We start from the raw sequence: 21,826 nt of genomic DNA, 5'->3' as shown, positions 1-21,826 counted from the left end.
CGTAGCTGGGGTACAGCTTCTCTGCTGGCAAGAAGCTTAAGCGAAGGGAAGTGTAACCTGGGTTGTTCTTATGGAATACTGAACATTTTAAGTGTCAAGGAAAGGTTCATCTTTTTATGGGAAGAGCTGACTGGAAGAGTCAGGTTTGTTACGAGGTAGTTGGAGGCAGCCATGAATTGGTACTTGTATCTTGTCGATTCCAGGAGCTGGGAAGGGTGTCAAGTGTAAGCCAGCAGCTGGTACACAGACACTGTGTGGCAAATAAACCACTGGCTGTTCTTCCATCTTTTCTTGCAACTTCTACTTTAGATTTCCTGCAGGATAGTACCTCTAATGCCAGTGCTTCAGTGCTGTTTGAGCATACAGGGCTTTTTGGGAGGGTTTGTGTGTTCTTGTGTGTTCAAAATAATCTTGCTGTATAACCACTGTTTTCAATTTGCTCTGTGTTGTGTTCTTCTTCTCTCTTTCTGACTCCTGCGATGTTTTAATACAGTCCTGTACTTGTTGAACTAGGAAAAGGGAAATAACTATAGTGCTCCAGTATGGGTCCTTTCTACTACATCTGACATTCAAGTAAGACATTAAAGTCTAGGCAAATCTTGAGTTTGACTTGGTTCATTTTCACAGTCCTTTTCCAAAACATGTATTTTTGTCATATGATTTCCTGCAGTGGATTTATTTCTGATGTTGAGAATTAACACAGACCTTCAAAAGACATCACAAAGTAAAGAATCAGTATTAGTTTGAAGCTTTTACTTATTTTTTTTAAAATTTTAATTATACTGTAGCAAATTGATGGGAGTATTCTTTGAGAAATTCTTTACCATCAGTTCTATTAAGAATTCTGAGTTCTATTTTGCTGTGCTGAGCTCATCTTCAGGGTGTCTGGCTGTTTACCTTGTACTTCTTGGCACTCTTGAGGTGCAAATGGTGTCTGTTCTTCAATACACACTAAACCCTGTAGATGTGTTGAGATATGTGCTTTCTGTGCTTTGTTCAGGTGACCAGGCATGTCCTATTTTATTTATAAAAAATAAAATATTATTTGCTCTCCTAGTACCTATTTGCTCATTGCCACCAATTTCACAATGTGTGTGAACCTGAGGCAGAGCTGATGAATTGTGCCTGCATTTGCTTCTTAGGGAAATTTCAGGGTTTTTGTTTTTTTCCCATTAGCATTTGCCAGATGTGGGTTTTATTTGAAAAAGAAGAAAAAGAAAAAAAAAAGCTTAAAGTATGGATTTATGTGGGCTTGTAAAAATGTGTGTCTTTGTCAGCTTATGCTATTAAAAATATACTATATGCCGGAATTAATCTGTTGGTCTTCATGTAAGATGCTCTTACACTCATTTAATAAATGCTGAAGCTTATTTGAAGTACTGAAAATGTGTGTAGAGAGTGAGGTAAAGAGTGATTGGGTGCAAGTTAATTTGAGCCATCATCCCCGAACAAATATTGTGACACAAATCACTTAGGTAAGTTTGCTTTTATGTGTTTGTATGTTTGGGTTTGTCTCTGGGAACTGATTTGTGTTGTGTCTTGGATAGAGGGGACAGCAGAGCAGTTGTGATGGCTCATATTAAAAATTACTGTGCAAACTTACCTACATAGGTTATTTCTATGAAATTCCAGTTGATTTATTCCACCTTGTCCCAGGCTGGGATAAAACCAGTTGCTTTCTTTGAGTCACCTCAGGTTGTCCTCAGAGCTGAGGCTCCAACTCTTCCTGCATTGATGTAGTAATTTGTGAGCACAACTTGCTTAAATATGTATTCAGCATCAATAATAGGGGATACTTTTTGTGCTTCATTTAAAACTCTTGGAATGCATTGGAAACTGGAGTAATTCAGTGGCTCTGAACTTCATTAACTGTAGAAGTATTTAAAGAAAGCGATTTAAGATTTGTCACTGGCTTAGGGCTAGTGGGAGGTCTCTGAGCTATGTCATTATTAATGACCATACGTAAAGAAGGCTTTAATTTTCTAGGGAAGCATCTTCATCCTTTGAGTCAGTTTTCAGACCCAGCTGGTGAAAGCAACCTGGTCTGAATAGAACACTGGCCTTGCTTTGAGCAGGAGGCTGGGCTCCAGCAGCTCCTTCCAGCCTGAAGGGCTCTGGCTTTTGGTTTATTTTCTTTTTCTTTAAGAGGTGTTTGTACCACACAGCCACTGTCATCTGTAATGGGATTGCCTTGCTGATACTGCCAGCAGTTAAGCCAGAGGGGTAAATAAATCCTTGCTTGTAAGTAATTTTTAAAGAAACCTCTTTTTTGCTTATCTTTACAGTGTTTCTATTGGATAAATGCAGAACATGTAGGATTTTCTTTGCATCTTGTTTTCTAACTGCTGCATAATCTTTGTTTGAAGAGGTGGAGTAGGGCAAGTTACTATGACCTTCCTCTAAACTGTAGGGTAAGTTCTCAGCTCTCCAGGGACTGGATTTTTATATGGAATCTAATGATTCTGTACCTGAATGCGGCAGACAAACAAGCTGTGCTTTGGGGAAACTTGTCGCAGATGTATATATTGAAATTATTGTGTTGGAAAAAAAGTTACAAACCTAGCAAATATTAGAGATGATAAAGAAGAGAAGGAAAAAATCTATCCAAAATGCTTCTAACAGGATGCAATATTTGCATTTATGTGATGAGACCTTTAACAAGGAGTTAAAATACAGGTTTTTCTATAGGAATGTTTATTTACATATTTGAGTTAGGTGATATGGAAAAATACATGCTTGGTATTGTAAATCCAGGATTTCAGGGCTGCTTGTTCACACACCAGCTTGCTTTGTGGAAGGAATAGTAGAGTGAGTGTTTGTGTCTGGAGTTGTCATGGAGGAGCCTGTCACTCCCTGGTGATAACTCTGAGATTTAGAGAGCCACCACACTCTGGACCCAGCAGGACAAATCAGGCTTTCAGCTGCAAGCTTTGAAGTGGCAGCAGAAGAAGAGATTTTTAATGAAGTTGAAGGGGAATAAGTGATTAATATCCTGTGCTTCACTAGGTGCTACATCACTATAATTTTTTCTTGAAATGAAATCCTTGATCAAACCATTCTGCTGTCTTTTTATTTGTTGAGCGAAAGGGTTCCCCTTTGGCTCAAGTACTGTCATATAATTTTTATGTAGTTGATGTTGAGTAGGTGGCTTGATGTACCTTTTTCATGGAAATCTGATTTTCTTCCTTTCAGTTAATTGATTTTTTTCTTTTCTGGTAAAGCAATGCTAGAACATGCTATGAAAAAAGGACAAATTAATTAATTCTTCACTAATTTTTACTTCTAGGTGAAGCAATCTTGATAGAAGGCAATGATAGATGAAATAGAGATAAATCAAACTTTGCAGGAGTAAGGAAACTCACTGAGTGGTCAGGTTTGACTGCAAAACCAGTCAGCAACTATAGCATCAGTTCTTAGAAATTTTGGCAAATACCTGAATGTGTTTAGTTGTTAATGTAAAAGTACCTGAATTGCAGAATCTTGAGTTTCTTAATTTAAAAACCGGTAAATAAGAAGTTCATTTAATAGAACTTACACGGTGAGTTGGGGGAGGTTAAAAGGGAAATGTCAGGACAGTGGTGTGTTTTTGGCATCATCTGCTGATTTAGTCATGTGCATCAATAGTTACCTACTTACCTACCTTAATGATAACTTCTGTTTTCTAAATCAAGATTAGATAGAAATTTGGAGTCATTGTGGTATCTCAGGTGGGTTCTTGAGAATTATTTTGGTATCCCTTCCTGGTTTTGGTAAAATGTAAGACTCCATTTAACTGCTTGCTTGCTTGTCTTGGAAGCTTATGGTTTAGCTCCTTAGTTTATTTACTAAAAAGTGATGATCTGTTGGAATTTGAGCACGGGGCTCTGAATATGCACATATTGCACTGATTCTGCAGCCAGTGGCCCTGTGCCAGCTGGGGTGGGCAGAGCTGGAACTGAGCCACTGCTAAACACCTCTGCAGTCACAATCATCCATGCCATGGGAAGCTGCTGTGCACTGAGCACAGGGGGCTGACTGCAGGAGTAGCACATCATTTGGTTGGATTAATTTTTTTTTTTTTTTGAGAAAATAGATGGGAATAGGAGGGTGAATTGCAGTAGAGGCTGTGTCTGTTGGGACGTGGAGCTGCAATACTTTAGAGTGGAAATAAACCCGTAGTGTTTGGGTGCTGCCAGCCTTACACCAAGGTGCAGGCTCATGGCCAGAGCCGTTGTAAAAGCAGTTGTAGCAGCTCTTGTAAGCAGGTCCTGGAGGTCGCAGAAGTGGCATTCTGGGATCAGTAAGCCTTAATTACTGACCACGTGTGGGAGTAGGACCTGCGGGATCTTGGAGAGCCTCCTGCAGTGGATCAGCTGCACACCATAGTATTGATGATACTGCATGGAAATGCACTGGTGTTACTGGGAGCTTTATTTTTTTATAGACAGTGTTTGAAGACCTGGGAACTCTGAGCTTGTCATGTGTTTCTGTAGCATGCTTTAGCCAACTTTCAGCCATTTGTGTCGGTAGCCTGCTGAAATAAATGGCTTTTTGATGATGTGATTTTCTTAAAGGGATCAGTTGATTAAAGTGTTTGTTAAAAGTTCAGCGGTCAAGCAACACTTAAAAATCCTGTCTTTTGATGAGATTTTAAATAGCAGAGCAACTGTGTGCTTGCATCTATCTTTTTGAAAGGAGAAAAAGAAGCTTCCATATTTTCACAGCAATACTTTAAAAATACCTATCATTGCCTGTGGAGCTTTTCTAACTGTATATTTTCATGTGAGAATTTTGCATTTCCTTTGCAGTGACAATTTACAGTGGAAAAGCATGTTTATTTTTGGCAATCTTCTCAAAAGAACCCAGATTAAGATCTTTGACCTACAGCTGTTGTAAATGCAAGTCTTTTTGTTCTAAAGCCTTGCAGAGTTGTTCCCTTTTTGTGTTAATTGATTAAAATGTGTGCTGGGTTGGCCCAAGTTCCTCTTGCTAATTGGGTAAAATGAGACCCCAGAATAGATAGACAGATCAACACTACGGCTTCCTTTTGGGGAAAGTTGATTGTGATTTTGATGGACTCTTTTTGCCTGTTTTGGATACATATACATACATATATATATATATATATATATATATATCTGTATTTGTGTGTTTTAGCCTCAAGATCCCTAAGATTGACACTGCACTTCACCATGTCTGTCTCAATGTTACAGAACAGATGGTTAATTCAAAACCAAGAGTATTAAAGCTGAGTAGCTAAATCTGATCTCCTAAAAACAAGGTTGCCAAAACAAGCTGCTGTATTTGATGTAGCTGCTGAATTGATCTTTTATTTGCTACAAAGGCAAACCTGAGTCCAATGCCTAAATGCAAAGCAGTTGGTCATTTCCAAATTTTTTCAACTTTTTCCAGCCCATAACTTGAAGTAGCAAGTTGCTTACATATTGTAGGGGTTCTGGAAGAGAAAAAGGCTCGTTTCAAATCCATTGTTTTTTCTGGGCTTATTGGTGTGGTCCTGGGTTTTTGAAGTAGCAAAGACAAATTGCAGCAGTGGAATGAGGCTGACGCCTGTTTTTCATGTGCTGTGATTTGCTTTTTTCCTGTATTTAGGTGGTCAGTGAAATTAGAAGAAAAGGGCAAATTGTCAGAAGAAAGAATTTGCCTGTATACACAGTAATACTTTTTCTGGTTGTCAGCAAATAGGTTAGATAATTATAGACAGGTTGTGCTAGAAGAAACCTTCAGATGTCAACTCCAACCTGCATACCACAGATCCTGATTATTTCTGGACAGGGCCTAATAAATATGTACTGATAGAAAAGGGATTAAAGCATTTATTTCCTGGATTTACCCTGTTGGGATTATTTCTTAGGGACACAATTTCACACTAACATACTTTCCTATTTTCAAATGAAACATGAGCAGGCTGATGCTCTTTATTTCAGTACTTGGGGGTTTAAACGCTTACAATTCTCATGTGAGCTACTGAAAGTCATAGTCACTTTTCAGGAATCTCTGACCTTGCAATCCATTTTCCTGCTGTGGATTCATCTTAAAAAGAGTGCTGTATGTGACTTTGGGGGGGTTATTTTTCACTTACATGATGCTGTAAGATGAGCTCTTACATTTTTAGGACTACTTTGTCTTGAACGATAAGGCATGGCATCAAGGTAGTGTGAACGTTGTATAAAAATTGGAGACAGCAGCCAAGTTATTTGTGTATGTTTCTACCTTGATAAATGCCCTAAAGTTTTTTAAAAAATCGGGCTTCCAAATCTTCATTTGCTTTTGCTGCTTCTTTTAATGTTTAATTCTGTGAAAGGTGTCAGGCAAATGGGTACACACTGAATCCTTCCTTCTCTGATTTACACCACAAGTTTTGTGGGTAGAATTGCACTTGCTGCATAAGCATCTGAAATTTTGTAATTTTTTTGGGCAGGCCACTATTTGCCATAGAGAGGATATTGCTTTACTTGGTTGTGTATTTAAATGTCAGGGAAAATCTTTATTTCCTTGGGACTTTTGGGCTTTTCTTAATGAGTTCATTTAGGTACTTTTTAAATTCTGCTTCTTCTCATTGTCCTGGACCCTTTTATTTCAGGGATTTTGCCAGCTCTGTTGATGCCATCAGCCACATCCTCAGGCTTCTGGAGGTGATAGTCTTAAGAGGGGGAGTTCATTTGAAATCTCTTTGCTGATCTGTGACTTTGGGCATGGGTTAGGTGTTCACATCTCAACTTGAAATGCCCCCTTCAAACATGGTGGGAGAAGTGCAGGAAGCAGAGAAGCCTTGGCAAGGCTTGGAGAAAGCGCCACATTAGGGAAGAAGTTGGCAGAGGCACTGAAGTGTCTGAGAGCAGATGGAGTGTTGTCATCAGCTGCAAAATCAATGTAAATACTTCCAGAAAATTACTCTTCCTCTGCTCTTGCCAAACAGAAGGAGCAGGAGCTATAAAAACCATTGGCAAATTATTTTAGTTGCCAGTGAGCACCGTTGCAGTAGGAATTCTCCCTTGCAGCACTGGACCGCCCCTGCTGCAGGAGTGTTGCATTACTGGTGATGAAATACACTTTTTTTTTTTTTTTTTTTTGGTTCTTGCCTGAAGATTTACAGTTGGAAAATCTCGCAGTTCTGCTGCTGTGCAGTTCTATTGGGTCATATCAACAATAAAAATGAGAATTTCGTTACTGATTGTGCTATATGACAAACTGCCCTGCTCTGGGTGGTTCAGCATGGGGCTGTAAAGCAGCTATTTCATGTGTATTAGCATCACGTAACTGGGAACCAGTCTGTCCTCCCAGATGCACAGTTTTGGGATACTGTCATGTTTATAAATGTGGTTGGCTGGCTGCTGCTGAATTGATGGCTCTGGTGCCTGGTTAGAAGGGGCTGGCAACCTCTAAATGAAAATGAGGAGCCACAAGGCAGGGCGAGTTACTGGATCACAAATGTGTGTGCCATTTGTGCCTCTCTTGACCCCTTATTACCCAGGAAAATGAATGTTGAAGTAAAGTGTGGAAGATGGAGAGCGGTTGGGTTTTAAATTCTGAAATCCCTGTTTGTACTGATCCAAATTCCATTTCCATGGAAACTGGAAGTTTAGTGCTCTCGCTTGTCAACTTCAGCTTCTGGCTGGCTTTGGGGAGACTAAAATTGTTCACTTACACTAAACCTTCCAGAACTGAGAGTCGTGTCAGGATATTAGCACCACATATTTTGTGGAGACTGGGAAATGATAACTATAATTCATGCATTTATTTTCTGAGAGATGCTTAACTTCAGCTGCTTTACAGATCAGAAATCTGTATGTTCAGAGCCTGTGCCATGTCACCTAATTGTGGAATTGCCATGTGTATAATGTGTAAGATCATAGTTTCTGGTGGGGATGTTTCTTTATTGCTGGTGTGGTTTTGCAGGTGCTGAAGCAAGCCAAATTCATTTAATTAGCTGACTGCAGTAGTGCAGGTGTTCTCCCTTGCTGTGCACACATCATCTGCAGCGACAACTTCACTCCTAAAGACATCATCAATCCACACTCTTTTAAAAAAGCGACTCTGGGGCTCATCATGAAGATTTTCTGAGTTGTGGTGCTGCCCTTGCCAGCAAAACAGAGCTGCCAGGCCAGATCTGCCTGGAGTTTGTGTGACAGAAGAGCTGTGCCAGGCCAGGGAGGGAAGCAGCGGAAGGCTGAACTTTCTGGGAGAAGCCCTGAAGGAGCTGATGGCTCTTCTTGCCTCTAAGTGGAATGGAACTGGTGAGATTGTGGAGACACTAAAGAATGTACCACTATGATGTGGAGCTGAGAACAGAAACCTGAAGTTCTTTGGTCATTCAGTAAGTGTGGGAAGGTAACTTTTCTGCTCTTGAAGCTTGGCTGGTGAAGTGAAACTCCTGATAATGATTTATACATACTTGTATCAGGGTTCCACTTTCACTTAGAGCTGCTTTGGGAGCATTGTAATCACTGCAACCACCATTTGAAAGCAAGTATTCTTTATGGATTGGCACTTCTGTGTTTCTGTAACTTTAATGTGCAAGAAGAGGCCACAGTAACAGTATATTGAGTGTGAGACTTGTAACCTGAAATTTTTAAACTTTTTTCCTGATGTAGGATAGTAGTGTAGAAGTAGTGTAGTTGTGCCTTTGTGTGCTCTGGGTGCCAATCCTGCATGTAGCTTCACCAGAAACAGTAATGCCAGTTCAGCTTTCAACAGGTGCATTAAACTGCAAAGTCTCCTCTCTGGATTTTAAAATATTCAGCTGTCAGTCAGGGCAGGTGACCTTCTTCCCTATTGGTGCCATATTCCTTGAGCACAGCTGCTGTCCTGGATGTGTTTGGACATAAATGTTGAAGGAGAGAGCTCCTCTCACTTCTTTTGTGCAGTTATAAGGCAGTTTGAAAGAAGATACTCTATTTTTCGTAGGTAAATAAGACTACTTTTAAAATAAAATTAAAAAAAAAATCCTAAGCTTTCAGCTTTGTAAATAAGTTACAGCAAGGTCCCATTTTGATTTTGGAAAATGAGTAAGGCAGAAGCACTGCCTGAGATCTTGGAAGAGATGTCTTCCAAACACTTAAGGAAAAAAAAAATTACAATTAAGAACTTAGATGTAATTTTGTGCATTTTAAGGTTTCTTTTATTTAGCAGAAGTATCAGTTTGATCATTTGTGTATTTTTTTCTTCTAAAGCTCATGAGGTCAGAAAGATAAGTAGTATCAGGAATGAAAAGGGAAGCTCATTTCATCTGCATATACTCTTTTGTCATAAGCTGGAATTTGCTGGAGATCCATCTTCCTGCCTGGATTTCTTTTATTCCAGGTGCTTTTTTAGGTGCAGTATGGCAGGCTTGTTTAAGGGGAGGAAGATGCAGCATCACTGCTCTGATGGCCTTGTCTGTCTTCAGGTAGAAGGTTCCAGGTTCATTCTAAAATGTGGGCAACTCTTCCCTGCTGTGATGGCTGGAATTCGATCGGAATTTGCCAATATAAACCAGGAGCTGGGAGAAAAAGAGACTTGGATTTTTCTTACAGCACAGATACAGGGTTATGAGTGAAACAGCAAGAAATTAGCATAATTAAATAATTCTGATGCTACCTGTAAAGCCAAGAAATCTTGTTTGTTTGTATTAAGAAATTTGCCTTCTGTTTGAAACGTGTTGCCATAATGATAATTTGGCAATGGCTTCTGCTCTCTGTTCCAGCAATCAGTAAGTCTAAAAGCTAAAGACAAGTTCTAAAAAGGTACATGTGCAAGGTAATAAACCTTTACTTAGGGAGAACATTCCCAAACTACCTACTAAACTACCTGTTTACCTGCAGCTAAATGCAGGAACATCAAATAATCCAATGGAACTTCTAATCTTCTTTGAAATGTTACTGGAGGAGGTGCTTTAACATGCAGAAATTCTTTTTTTGTGCTGGTGTTTCTGATCTTGTACATTAATTTAAATGGAGAAATATGGAAACCTGAATGAAACTTCAGCACAGCTACTCTTCCCATGTCATGGGTGTTATTTAAAGGATAACACAGGATATCTGTGTGCCCAGCTGGGCAATTATTCAGCTGCTTGTTTCATGCCTGGTACTCAGTTCTCCTATAACTATTTGACTTCTCACCACTTATATAGGTCACAGATTTAAAGAAAAAAAATGTAAAAAATCAATAATAATGAACAAGATGTGTATTAGTGAATGAAAGCCTTGTGTGATGGAAGCATGTAATTACTGACTAGCTCAGAATCCTGTGATATTTCATTCGTTTCAGAAATAGGAGTTATATTATGTTGTTCTCATTGGAAATGGTTTTCTGTCCACACTGTTTAATGCAGTTAAAGCATAAAAGATTGTTTACCAGGGATTTTGTTACCTAGGCTCTCTTCAGAGTATGTAGAAAGCCAAGATGCAAGTAAACAACTTCAGAAGTACAGCAAGGCTGAATTCTTGATCACCTTCATGTCATTTGTGTGGATAATAGACATAAAAATAAAAACACAGAAACAAATAAATCAGTTTTCTGATGCTGGTAGTCAGTTGGTGAATGCTGCAAGGAGCTCCTTTTCCCACCCAGAATCCTTGAGCTGAGATTGTCATTCACGTCATTCTTGGACGCAGTTTGCTCACCAATAGTCACTCTCCTTCCATTATACTCCTTATTTTTAGAAGGCTCAAGGAGTTATGTTGTAATTGAATTACTGTAAAGAGTGTTCTGATCCATCATCTAGCACACACTCAGTCCTGGTCAAGTGGCTTTTAATGGAATTAAAAATAACCTCATTAGTACTCGGAAGATCTGTGTTTTCCCCAGAATAATTGTTTAAGGATGGAAAAAACCAACAGCATGTCATAGTGTTGTGTTGTAACACGGCTGAGTGAAAAGGGAAGCACTCAGGACGCTCTGGGTCACAGACATTTGGCCATTCTAGCTATAAAACAGGTATGGGCTTGTACTTGAGTGTAACTGGTTTTACTTTGTATGAGGGCTTCATGTACTGTGCTGTGAGCAAAAGCAGACAAAACCACCTCACTCGTCCCCTCCAGCCCACGGGGATATTGGTAGGGGCAGATCTGCAGTTACGTTTGCTTCCAGAAGAAGACTGAAAATTCTAACTCTTGGCTTGGAGGAGAGGAAGAGCTCCCCTTGCTGATTACAACACCACCTTGGGTTGAAAAACTGGTTTTGCCTTGTGACTTAGCTCTTAATCTTATATTTCTAGGGTTTATGTAGACCATAAACCATGCTATAAAAATAGCTTTTGGCCTTTCAACTAATATGCATAAGAAGTCAATTCCGAAGTCCTTAGAATAGTAATTATGGTTGGTTTATGAGCACATGTCTTAAACTGATGGATTTCCCCTGCACCTCTTTATGTACACTGTGCATAGTTCCAGGTTTATTTTAGGCAGTATGTATTTAATTAATGTGGTTGGCTGAACAGAATCAGCCTCTATGCTCCAAATGATAATTCCTTTTGGAGCCTAAACAGCTATTTGAGATATTGTGTCCTACTTTGATTTTAAGGTGAAACATTCTTAGAGCTTAACAGTGGTGTCAAGCCATTGCTTAGTCTGTTGTTTTCATTCATATGGTGTATAAAAATGGGATATTCCCTTCTGTAACTGCATTGAAACTTGCCTTTTGGGGTGTTTGGTCTCTGTTTTTACGTGGTGCAGACATGCTGGTCCTGTACTTGGATATGCATCTGTTGTAGCACTGAACTGGATTGCACGTGGATTACTTCTTCCTGCTGCAAATGGAGAGAAAAGATTTGATCTTCCTCTTCCTACAGCAACAACAGCTAAAATAGTCTGAATGATGGTGAGCAGATTTTAGGAAGAAATTGTTCCCTCTGAGGGCGGTGAGACCCTGGCACAGGTTGCCCAGAGAAGCTGTGGCTGCCCCATCCCTGGAAGTGTCCAAGGCCAGGCTGGATGGGGCTCACCTGGAGTAGTGGAATGGGTTGGGAGAAGATGATTTTAGGGTCCCTTCCAACTCAAACCAATCTAATTCTTTGATGCAGTGTACCACAGGCACTCCTCTCATGTTTTTCAGGTTTTTGGGTTGGTTTTGGGTGAGGCTTTTTGTAGCTGTGCATTATTGCTGTAACTTTAGAGCACCGCCTGTTCTGCTTTATACTTAGGAGGAACTTCCTGAACTCTCTGTTCAGTCTAATTTTTGCTTCTTTTTGGGTAGAAAAATGCACAGGGGATGTTTATTTTCCGAATACACAGCTTTGTTTTGATGAATGAACATCCAGTTCTAAATGGTGCAATGACAGTGATTATTTGTGTGGGGAAATGATGGTCTGGATGTGTTTTACCCTTCAGGTTTCCCTGTGGGGCTTTACACCTCAGACTTGATCTATGCCAAAGCTGCTGCTGTGGGCAAGGGCTTTTCTAGGACATAGGGTTCTGCCATGTTAAATATTATTATATTTAAATTATGTTTTTATTTCAGCTATGCAATAATATCCAGTGTATGAGACTCCTGTATTCAAGTGTCAGGTGTCTTGCCTTTACTGCATTTGTCAAGTAATGTAAACCAACTTCACTTAATTTTGGGTAGGAAACCAGCTTGAAATGGAATAACTTTTAAGTTGGCTTGTTACTAGCTTGCTACACTGGCAGAAATAAAATAATTACTTGTCTGTTAATGGCAAACTGTGAAGAAAATGCTGATTCTGATTTTAATGCATTTCCAAAACTTACTTATTAAGAATTGCATAACAGCATACTTACCTGTATACACTCCTTTTTTATTATGAGTTCTTTTGGAGGTGACTGAACCAATGTTTTTGTCCTATATTAAATCCATCTTAAAAATATTTTATGCAGCAAAGAAATAATTTCATGGTGATGCCAGGTCACTTAGTAAAATCTAGCAATTGTTCTCATATGGGGCATTATGTCTTATGCAAAGTATGTGCTTTTCTACATCAAATTAATCTCAAGGGCAAGAAGGACAAAAATGACTGGAATAAATAGTTGAGAAGTATGTTCTATTTACAAATAATAAAAAAAGGAATGTCCTTTCTAAAATGTAACTGAGAAAAAAGAATAACAAGAGTGTCTGGTTCTATTAATGTTAGTTGTGTTTGATAATTTTGTTCCTCTGCTAGACATCAAATATAGATAACTCTTGTTACTCCTAATTCTCATCACAGTTGGACATGGCTTTAAAAAATTTAGCTCCCTCCTCTGAAGATCTGGGCTAATTAAACTTTCATTCATCTTCTGAAACAAAAAAAGTAGTGTTACACTCTGCTCTTGCCTTCTGCAGAGAAGGAATGTGGCACTCCTGGGCTGTTCTGCTGAACACCTGGATTTCCAAAGCCTCTTTCCATCAGCTGCAAAGTTGTTTCAGGTTGTATAATGGGTTTTTTTTGTCCTGCTGAACTCCTGCTCTGGCCATTAGTGGCTCTCCCATTTTCCTGAATGCCTGAAGAACAGAGTTTCTGCCACCAGCACAATGGAGTGAGGAGATCTTGACTCCTGAAGTAGCACATTCTCCTCATGCTGTGTCAGATCTTTCTGAGGTTTGGTTCATGGTGTGGCTGTGTTTGGGTTTTGGTTATTTTGGGTTTTTTGGGGGTTTTTTTTGGGTGTGTGTGGGTCAGCTATTAGATGTTTGTATCAGTTCTAACAGGCTGTTACTTGTGGTCATGGAAGGCTTGCTCCTGAAAATGCTGATAGGAGGCTGAGATAAGCTGTGAGTGAGTCACGTTTGATTCCTGTGTAGCACAGCACTGAAAGTCTTACCTTGCTTTGTTTCATGTTGGTTTTCCCCCTTTGTTTCTGAATGCCTCCTGTGAATGTTTGAAAAATCTGATGGAATGCTTTGCCAACCACATTGTTGTAGTCCTTTTGCCAGAATTACTAACTTTTCTGTGATAATCATGTACATACAGCATTATTTTGAAACAGCTTACCTGGCCTCTACATCTCTTCCTTGGTGCCTCGCAGACCTGAACCAACACAAAGAACAAGGAGCTACAGTGTTCCTGAAAGAAATTTGGCAAAGGAAAGTAGTACAAACCTAAACTGGTAGATTTTGTGAGCAAAATAGGTCTTTTTGGTGACAAATTAAAGTGCTTCTGCATGGCACTGTTACCCCATTGCTCTGTGTTTTCTTTAGTACAGAGCATCCAAAGGTCAAGTCAAAATTAGGCCCTCATAACCAGTTTGTAGAATGCTGTTTTGTTTATGGAACTCCAGAGGTTACCTAATTAAAAGTAGTTTCTGTTGGAAACTCTGATATTGGAAATAGAGAGGAATCTCAATGCAGGGAGTTGGTGCTGTGGCAGAGAAACAGTCTACAGTATAGAATTATTTAGCTATAATTGATCAGGTGAAAAATGAATTATTTTTTGAGCTTCTGTCAGCAAAGAGGATTCTCAGTCACTGCAGCTGAATTTAATATTGTGTGCAACTAGTGTATTATGTTACAAGGAGTGCTGTAGGTTGATACTTTTTTATAAAGTGAATAAAATTTTCATTGTTATAGATGTGTCTCTTCCAGCTAAAGAGATTGCCTGAACTCAGATGTTGTCCAGTTATTATAAACAGCAATGTCTAGTAAAAATGCTTGAATGTGGCTTTTAACTCAAAAAATTAGGATGTTGTTAATGTACTGAGAACTGGCCCATTTTCTCACCATAAAGTGGGATTTTTCACTTAGTATTTGGCTAATCTGAGAAACTATGTAAATGTCCTTTAAAGCTTTCGATAGTTTTAATGCATAACTATGCTAAGTCAACTGAGTTGGTGTGTTCTTAACATAATACTTAAGGATTATGATTAATAACTGAGTGTTCTTTGTGTTTTTTTTCCACAAAGCACCAATTTCAAGAGTAAGCTGTGCAGATGGCACCCGATGGTGCAACAGGAAAGCAAACAATAGAAGGAATACAAATGCAGACCTAGTGATATTAGATTCTGCCCAGTGGAATTTTAGGTGCCTATATGGCATTTCCATAAGGAAATATTTGCCTGCTTAAGGGCATCATTGAGGCTCTTTGAGGTAATTACTGGTTTGTGCTGGTTTCCTTGGAGGTGGAATTGTCTTGTGTTCTTGTAGGAATTAACGAATGGATGAACGAACCAGGCAAATTCATGGTCTGTATGTGTCTTGAGTAAATACAGAAAATTTAGTGAGGATTTTCTTGTTCAGCTCCCAGCTATCCTGGCATGGGTTAAGTACTCCCAAGAGCTGAGCTTTTTGTTCAGGTGGTTTCATCACTTGTATTAAGTGGTATGAAGCATAAAGGAGAAAAACAGATGTTTTCATTAAGTACTTTTCAGGGAGGTAGTGATGTCCTGTGGGTTTGTGATGGAGTTTGGTCACTATGTAGGTCTTGTGCTTACAGTTTGGTTGTTTCTGTGTCTCAGCTATACAGTGTTGCTGTGTACCCACCTGCTGTTTGGATGTAGTAGCAAGAGAGTAGTTTTAAATGAGTTGGCATTAGACTTTTTATAGAAACAGGTTGTGCATTTCTTAGCCTCCAAAAGTCTTTTAACATTTTTAGACTTGGTCATTTTCAAAGAAGGTTAAAACATTCTATTTAGCCTCTGTGTTGTATTTGCAGTTTCATTGATCGTTGAGTGTTAGTTTCAGGCAGTATTTGCACTTTGCTATTGACTGTTTTGTAAGTTTTGTGTGTAGGTGGAATCCATTTGCCCCAGGGGAGGAAGCTATCCTAACTAAGGCTTTAATTAGCTGTTTCTTGGTTTTTATTGAAATTCTGGAAATTGAAAGGGTGAGAGCTCATCAGAGCTGGTGTAATTTGGATGGGATCTGAGTCAGTGTTAACTAAAATTGTCTCCAAATCCCAGCACAGGAAGGACAGGGAGCTGCTGCAGCCAGGCCAGAGCAGGGACACCAAGGGCATCAGAGGGATGGAGCAGCTCTGCTGGGAGGAAAGGCTGAGGGAACAATTGGGATTGTTCAGCCTGGGGAAGAGAAGGCTTTGGGGTGACCTCACTGTGGCCTTGCAGTGCCTGAAGGGAAGCCACAGGAAAGATGGAGAGAGACTCTTGACAAGGGCCTGGAGTGACAGGATGAGGGGCAATGGCTTCACACTGACAGAGAGAAGGTTTAGAAATTGCTCCCAGTGAGAGTGGTGAGGCCCTGGCAGAGGTTACTCTCATGTGTTTGCAGCTCTTTGGCTTTGGACTGCACAAGTTTGGAACTCCCACATGGTGTTATAGTGCATGGGACCTTTCCAAAGGGAATTTGGGGGGTTTGCTGACCACTGCCCTCAATCAAAAGATAGACAGTTCCACAGAAGTGTGAAAACAGTGTAACAGATGCAATGGACTTCATTGCTGCTTTTCTTGATCTTGATTCTTTTCCTGTTTTTCCTGCTAATGGCAGCAGATCTCAGTCCCACTTTTGAACCCTGAAGAAATCTTTCCATTTCTTTGGGCTTACGTTGGGTACATAATTTTAGGTAATGAGTCTGACAGTCCCCTAACAAAACCAAGTAAACAAAAAAAAGTAAATAAGCAACTGGTTGTTCAACTATAGGGCAGAGTCTTTGAAGAAAAGTGTTGTCTTCTGCCTTGGTCTGACTCTGGGGTTAATGTGAGGACTTCATTAGTCAGTTAGGAAAATTTGAAAAATAAAGGATTTCCTGCTTTGAAGAGCTTGTGAAGAAAAAGCTTTGGGGATATGAAGATTTTCTCTCATTCCATTGTTCCAGTGCTTGGAGAGTCTGGTTATCTAGAATCACAGACTGATTTGGGTTGGAGGGAGCTTAAAAATCATCTTGGTCTACAGCAGGCCACAGGCAGGGATGCCACTAAGCTTTATTATGTTTGTTTCCACTTTGTTGTATTTTTTAACCAGCCCATTATCTTCCTGGTTGTGACAAACCCTTATGTGGTTACTTTCCTTTTTTTATTTGACCTAGGAGACTTGAGTGGTCATCTATTAAAGTAGCTTTTCCTTGTCTCCCATTCCATACCTTGTATCTCACCCCCAAAAATTTTTCAGAGAATTCAAGTACTGACTGATAGGGGTCATGTTTGTATAAGAAGACTTGGGTTTAATGTTTACATTAGAATTAATTATTTACCCTTAGCAACCCCATTGGTGTGAGATGTGTGGAGGTGGATTTAACAGTGACAGCACCAAACTGTGCCGTGAGCTGAGCGGTAGAGCAGGACAGTAAGTGTTGCTTTCTTCTTGATTATTAGTGACTTTTCAAGTGTTAAATTGTGTTCCCAATGACAGAAATTAAGTTTTGTAGTAGATGAAGCAAGAACTTATGTACCTTTATACTATCAAATAAATAAATAAATTTCAGAGACTTTAATGCATAAATTGCATTTCCTGGTAGCTGATGATGTGTTGGCCCTTGTATCTCCCAAGTGCTAATTAACTACCAGTAAGTGTCCAACTAGAGATTGTAATTAGTTCTGAAACTGCTGTGCCTTGATCACTTTCTGCAGGGTTTCTCCTAAGTTAAAGTCTCAAGAGAGACAAATGCCGTGGCTTTTCTTCCTGCTGTTTGGGAAGGAGGCAGTGGATTGCAATAGTGAAATTAACTTTTCTCTCTCTCACATTTGCCTTACACTTGCACCTGTGTGAGGTCCAAGTGTATTTGGAATTTGTTGCACAGAGGGTTGATTAAATTTCCTTGGACAGAGTGCAGTAAATCCAGCAAAAATCAGCTCCGTGTTTGTCTTCCATTGACTCACGGGTAATTGCAAGGAAAGAAAAAGGAAGTTTGGCATCTTTTGACTACATAATGAAGTGAGAGATTAAAGCTCCACATGAAAAGAAATCTGTGATTATATAACAGCAGTAGCTGCTGTAAGATGTTTATTTATTTGGTTAGTAACTAAGAAATGGTGTATTATAATCCCCATAATATTTCCTCACACACTCTGGGAGGGGAACACAATGGCACAGGACAGGGACGTTGGACGAAGGACTGATGGAGAGTATTCATCTTCCCCAAGGACAAATGCTCGTGGAGGAAGCTGGAAATCTGCAGGCTTTCAGGCCTGGCTTTGCTCTCTGCAGGTGCCATCTGTGACTGTTTTTTACAGCCATGAAACATATAACAGCTGCACACTTCAGTATTTTACCTCTTATTAGCCAGTGTGTGCTTTCAGTTAAAGACGTTTGAAGTTCATTAGATAGAAGCTATTTGCAGGCACAAGTTACCTGGAAGAAATTATTGCTTAACAAACCTACTGTATTATTCTTATACTGAAATAGAGTTACTTTGTGGGTGTTTCAAGATAAACAAGAAAACTACATGTTGTTATCCACTTTTCCACTTTTTCATACATTAATGAAGTTTTTTTCAAGACATTATCTCAAATAAAGATCTCTTAATGTATTAATGATGAATATGAAGTCTCTTTGGCCCTTGAGCACTTCAACTTTGCCTTGTGTACAAAGGTGAGGTGGGGTCTCATGAGTGAAAGTGATTTGTCTTGGTGATGTCCTTTCCTTGTGGATGAGCCACTGGCATGTCCAGGGAGGAATTCACTGGCTCATGCATATATATATTGCTGGACCCTTTGTGAGCTTCTGGCTCTTACAAATGTGGATTTGATTCCTGTCCCAGTTCATTCAGAACTGGGGGGTTCCATGTGGGCCAGGCAGAAATGGAGCAGGCAGGAAGAATGGTACAGTTCAGAATTCTGCTTTCCAGTGGAGCTGTATGCTTTGGAAACAGGCAAAAGATGAGTTTGTGGAATCAGATGGAAGGCTGCAGCAGTACACTTGCCTGCATGGTGGCAGTCGCAAAAGACAGCATTGCAGGCCTTTGGAACAGGGGCTGGATTTCTGTCACCTGCCAGGTTTTGCTGCTGAGAGCACTGTCTTAACTGCTTTGCTTTGTCCTGTGCAATTCTAAGAAGTGTGGAATCGGAGTTATTAACAGTGGCTTACAACTCCTTGCCAAGAAAAGAGTAATTGAAGTTAACCTTTAAACCCTCTGGAAAATCTCTGGTCTAGGCAAGAGCTGTCTTGTATTGAAAGGGTTATTTGGAAATCCAGAGTGATGTTGAATGTACTGCTGATGTTACAGACGAGACTGACTTGACACTGGATATTTTTGCTGGCTTGGGTTAATCCTAAACTGAACCAATTTGAATTTACAAATGGTTTAATCCTGATATCTTAATTATTTTATTAATGATTTTATGATATCTTAATTATATATGCTTCTGATGTGAGCTCTGCAAACTGGCCTACCTTGGTGCTCATAGAAAACCAGGCCAAATCATCACACAAAGGGATGCTGTGTAAATAACCCAGAGAAGTAGAAAAGAAGGGCTTTCACTTGCAAAGATACCAGCAGTCTTTCATTATTTTCAAAAATAGAACAGGCTCTCAAAAATTGACTATAGGGTATGATGTGGGTATGGAAATTGTCTGTCAATGACTAGAAAGTGGAGCATTGTTTACTCAGGATTGCAGTATCAACTGTGAGCAAACTGGAGGGGCTGATGGTTTCTGGTTGCACTGCAATCACAGGCTGCATGGTGAGCCACCAGCATAGTGTGGCAGGGACACCTGCTCAGTGGTAAAGGAATCATAAAATCTGAAGGGACTTTAAAGCTCATGCTGTTCCATAGGGAAGGACACCTTCCACTATCCCAGGTTTCTCAGAGCCCCAATCCAGCCTGGCCTTGGACACTTCCAGGGATGGAGCAGCCACAGCTCCTCTGGAAAGGGAGTTTTAGGTTCATTTTTTATTAGTTCTGTGTGCTTCTAACTACACAAATGGAAGTAAATCAGACTCTTATTCCTTTGGGTTTTTTTCATTTGCTGTCAAATAGACTTACCCTCAAGGAAAGAAATGAAAGCAAATGCCACGTCATTGTACTTCTATTTTTATGTGCTACCCCTTCTATGTTACCTAAATACCTGGATGACTTGCCCAACTGTAGTTTTTCAGAGATGTGCATGCTTAATGACATACATGTTTTAACTTGAATCGTTCCTTTAAAATGGCTTCCTGTAGTTCTAACCTCTAGTATTAATAACAAGAGCTAACCTCCAACCCGAACAGGTCATGGGTATGTGAATAACCAGGCCTAATCCTGATTTCTGCTAAATGCTGCTTGACTGAATTACTTAGTCTCTTGCTCTTTTTCTTTAAATATGCTTTCTCATACCTGCTTTTTTGAGAACCGGTGCAAAAAACACTTAGTCATAGGTAGGTATGGCAGGAGTTTGCTGTGTTTGAAGAATTAGTAGTCAAGTGTGAAATTGTGCAGGTGAGGCAGGAATGTAAAGTGAGGAAGCTGCTCTCTTTAAATCAAAGGGCAGACTTGGGTTGACTGTGAGTGAAAAAGAAGTTTTCAGCAACAAAGCAAATTCTTGCCATGACTTTGTGTTGTTCTGTTGGATAATTACCTTGTGAAGTGAGCCAGACTGCTTAGAACCACAGTGGTGTGGCCAGAGCAGTGTTTTGGGAGGGAATCCTCTGATCACCAGCTTGTTGGAACCATTGTGCTTCCAGGGCTGCTGAAGGAAGCAGAGGAAAACCTCCTGTCAGTGAGTGTGAAACCTCAGTGCCTCCTGTGTTGAAAAAAATGAAGTCTTCTAGCTGACAAAAAGAGGAGCTCCTGGTTCCTGTGCAGTTCCTCTGGTGTTTTCCAGGCGTAGCCATGGGGATAAAGGACTAGAGTAGGATGTGCAGGTGAGTCTGTGGGTGAGCTGTGATGGTTCCCTGCTGTATAAGACCCCCTTTTCATCCTAGAGTAATGGTTCCATGGGCTTTAATCACAGGGGTTACAAAACAAAGTGTTAGTTTGGAGGAAGAGAAAGCAATGTGCTCTACCTGAGTATTCTACTCTCATGTCCTCTGAGCTCATGTGCCAGGGCTCCCCTAGCTGTGTCATTTAAACAAAAAGAAAATAAATTACTTCAAATGTTTTTCTTCTTCTTTCTCTTTTCTCAACAACTGGAACTCTAAAGGTTTAGAAATGTATTAAATTAATTCAATCCTCTTGTTCCTGGAAAGCAAATGCCCTTCACGTACTTGCAAGGAGACAAATGACAGGCAGAACTCCAGAGATCTCAGTCAAGACTTCCTTTTATAACAAGCTGCTTTATGGTTTTAATTTCACTCTTCTTGGTTCATGTGTCATGTTTTTTGTAGCACTTGCTTTTTAACACCACAGAGCTTAAACTAGGATACAGTGTTGTGAGCAAATAAGAAATAAGGCTGAATTTGAAGATAAGCATTTTTTTTCTCTTCCTGAGAAGAGCTAAATAACAGAGCAGTAACAAAGAAGCACCTTCTTTTATGGGATGTAAATGGTGTTGCCTCTGCTAACACAGGGTGTGGGACTTAATGGTGCAGTGAAGTCTGGGCTTGACAAGTCCTCTCAATTCTTTTTCAGGTGTTGGGTTGCTCAGGGAACAGAGGTGATAATTTTTTTTTTTGCATCTTGTTATGACTGGCCACCTTCAACAGTCAAGTGAGGACATGAATAAGTGGCTGCACTGACTCTTCATGTCAGTGAAGACATGAAGAGCTTGGTGTTCTTTATATTCTCCTAGTAATGTGTCTTGCTTCCAGTTTGGATCAGTTTTGTCCCCATAGGTAAGAGCAGTAGCCAAAGCAGGGTGATCAGATCCTGTTAATTTGGGAGCACATGCTGTTCATTATGAATAGGGTCAGAAAGGACAGAAGAGTGAGTTTGGCAGGGGGGAGAACTGCCTTCTCCTCCTCACTGGTGTGTCCCTAAATTTTCTTGTCAGCATTTCCTGTATTCTATTTTCACACCTGATGCAAAGACACATCTGGCACCTGCAGAGCTCCATACCACAGGCTTGTAAATGAGACTCCAAGCCAGGATGCTGCCTGCACTGACTG

At 40.0% G+C, this 21,826-nt stretch overlaps 1 protein-coding gene across 4 annotated transcripts in view; it reads left to right on the top strand.

Annotated features, from left to right (window-relative positions):
* The window catches only part of LOC131591904 (ras association domain-containing protein 8), a 72,960-nt gene that overhangs the window by 10,160 nt on the left and 40,974 nt on the right, over window positions 1–21,826 (top strand). Inside the window, exon 1 of one of the 4 annotated variants that reach the window (XM_058863020.1) lies at window positions 20,510–20,644. The exons of the other annotated variants lie outside the window; for them this stretch is intronic. The gene's annotated coding sequence lies outside the window, so the exon portion shown is untranslated. Of the gene's footprint in view, window positions 1–20,509; window positions 20,645–21,826 lie in introns of those variants that run through there. 4 annotated transcript variants of the gene reach the window in all.

Source organism: Poecile atricapillus, chromosome W, assembly GCF_030490865.1.
Source record: "Poecile atricapillus isolate bPoeAtr1 chromosome W, bPoeAtr1.hap1, whole genome shotgun sequence".
In the NCBI taxonomy this organism is placed as follows: domain Eukaryota; kingdom Metazoa; phylum Chordata; class Aves; order Passeriformes; family Paridae; genus Poecile; species Poecile atricapillus.
The sequence above is the reverse complement of the archived record's forward strand: the minus strand, read 5'-3'. Positions and strand labels throughout refer to the sequence as shown.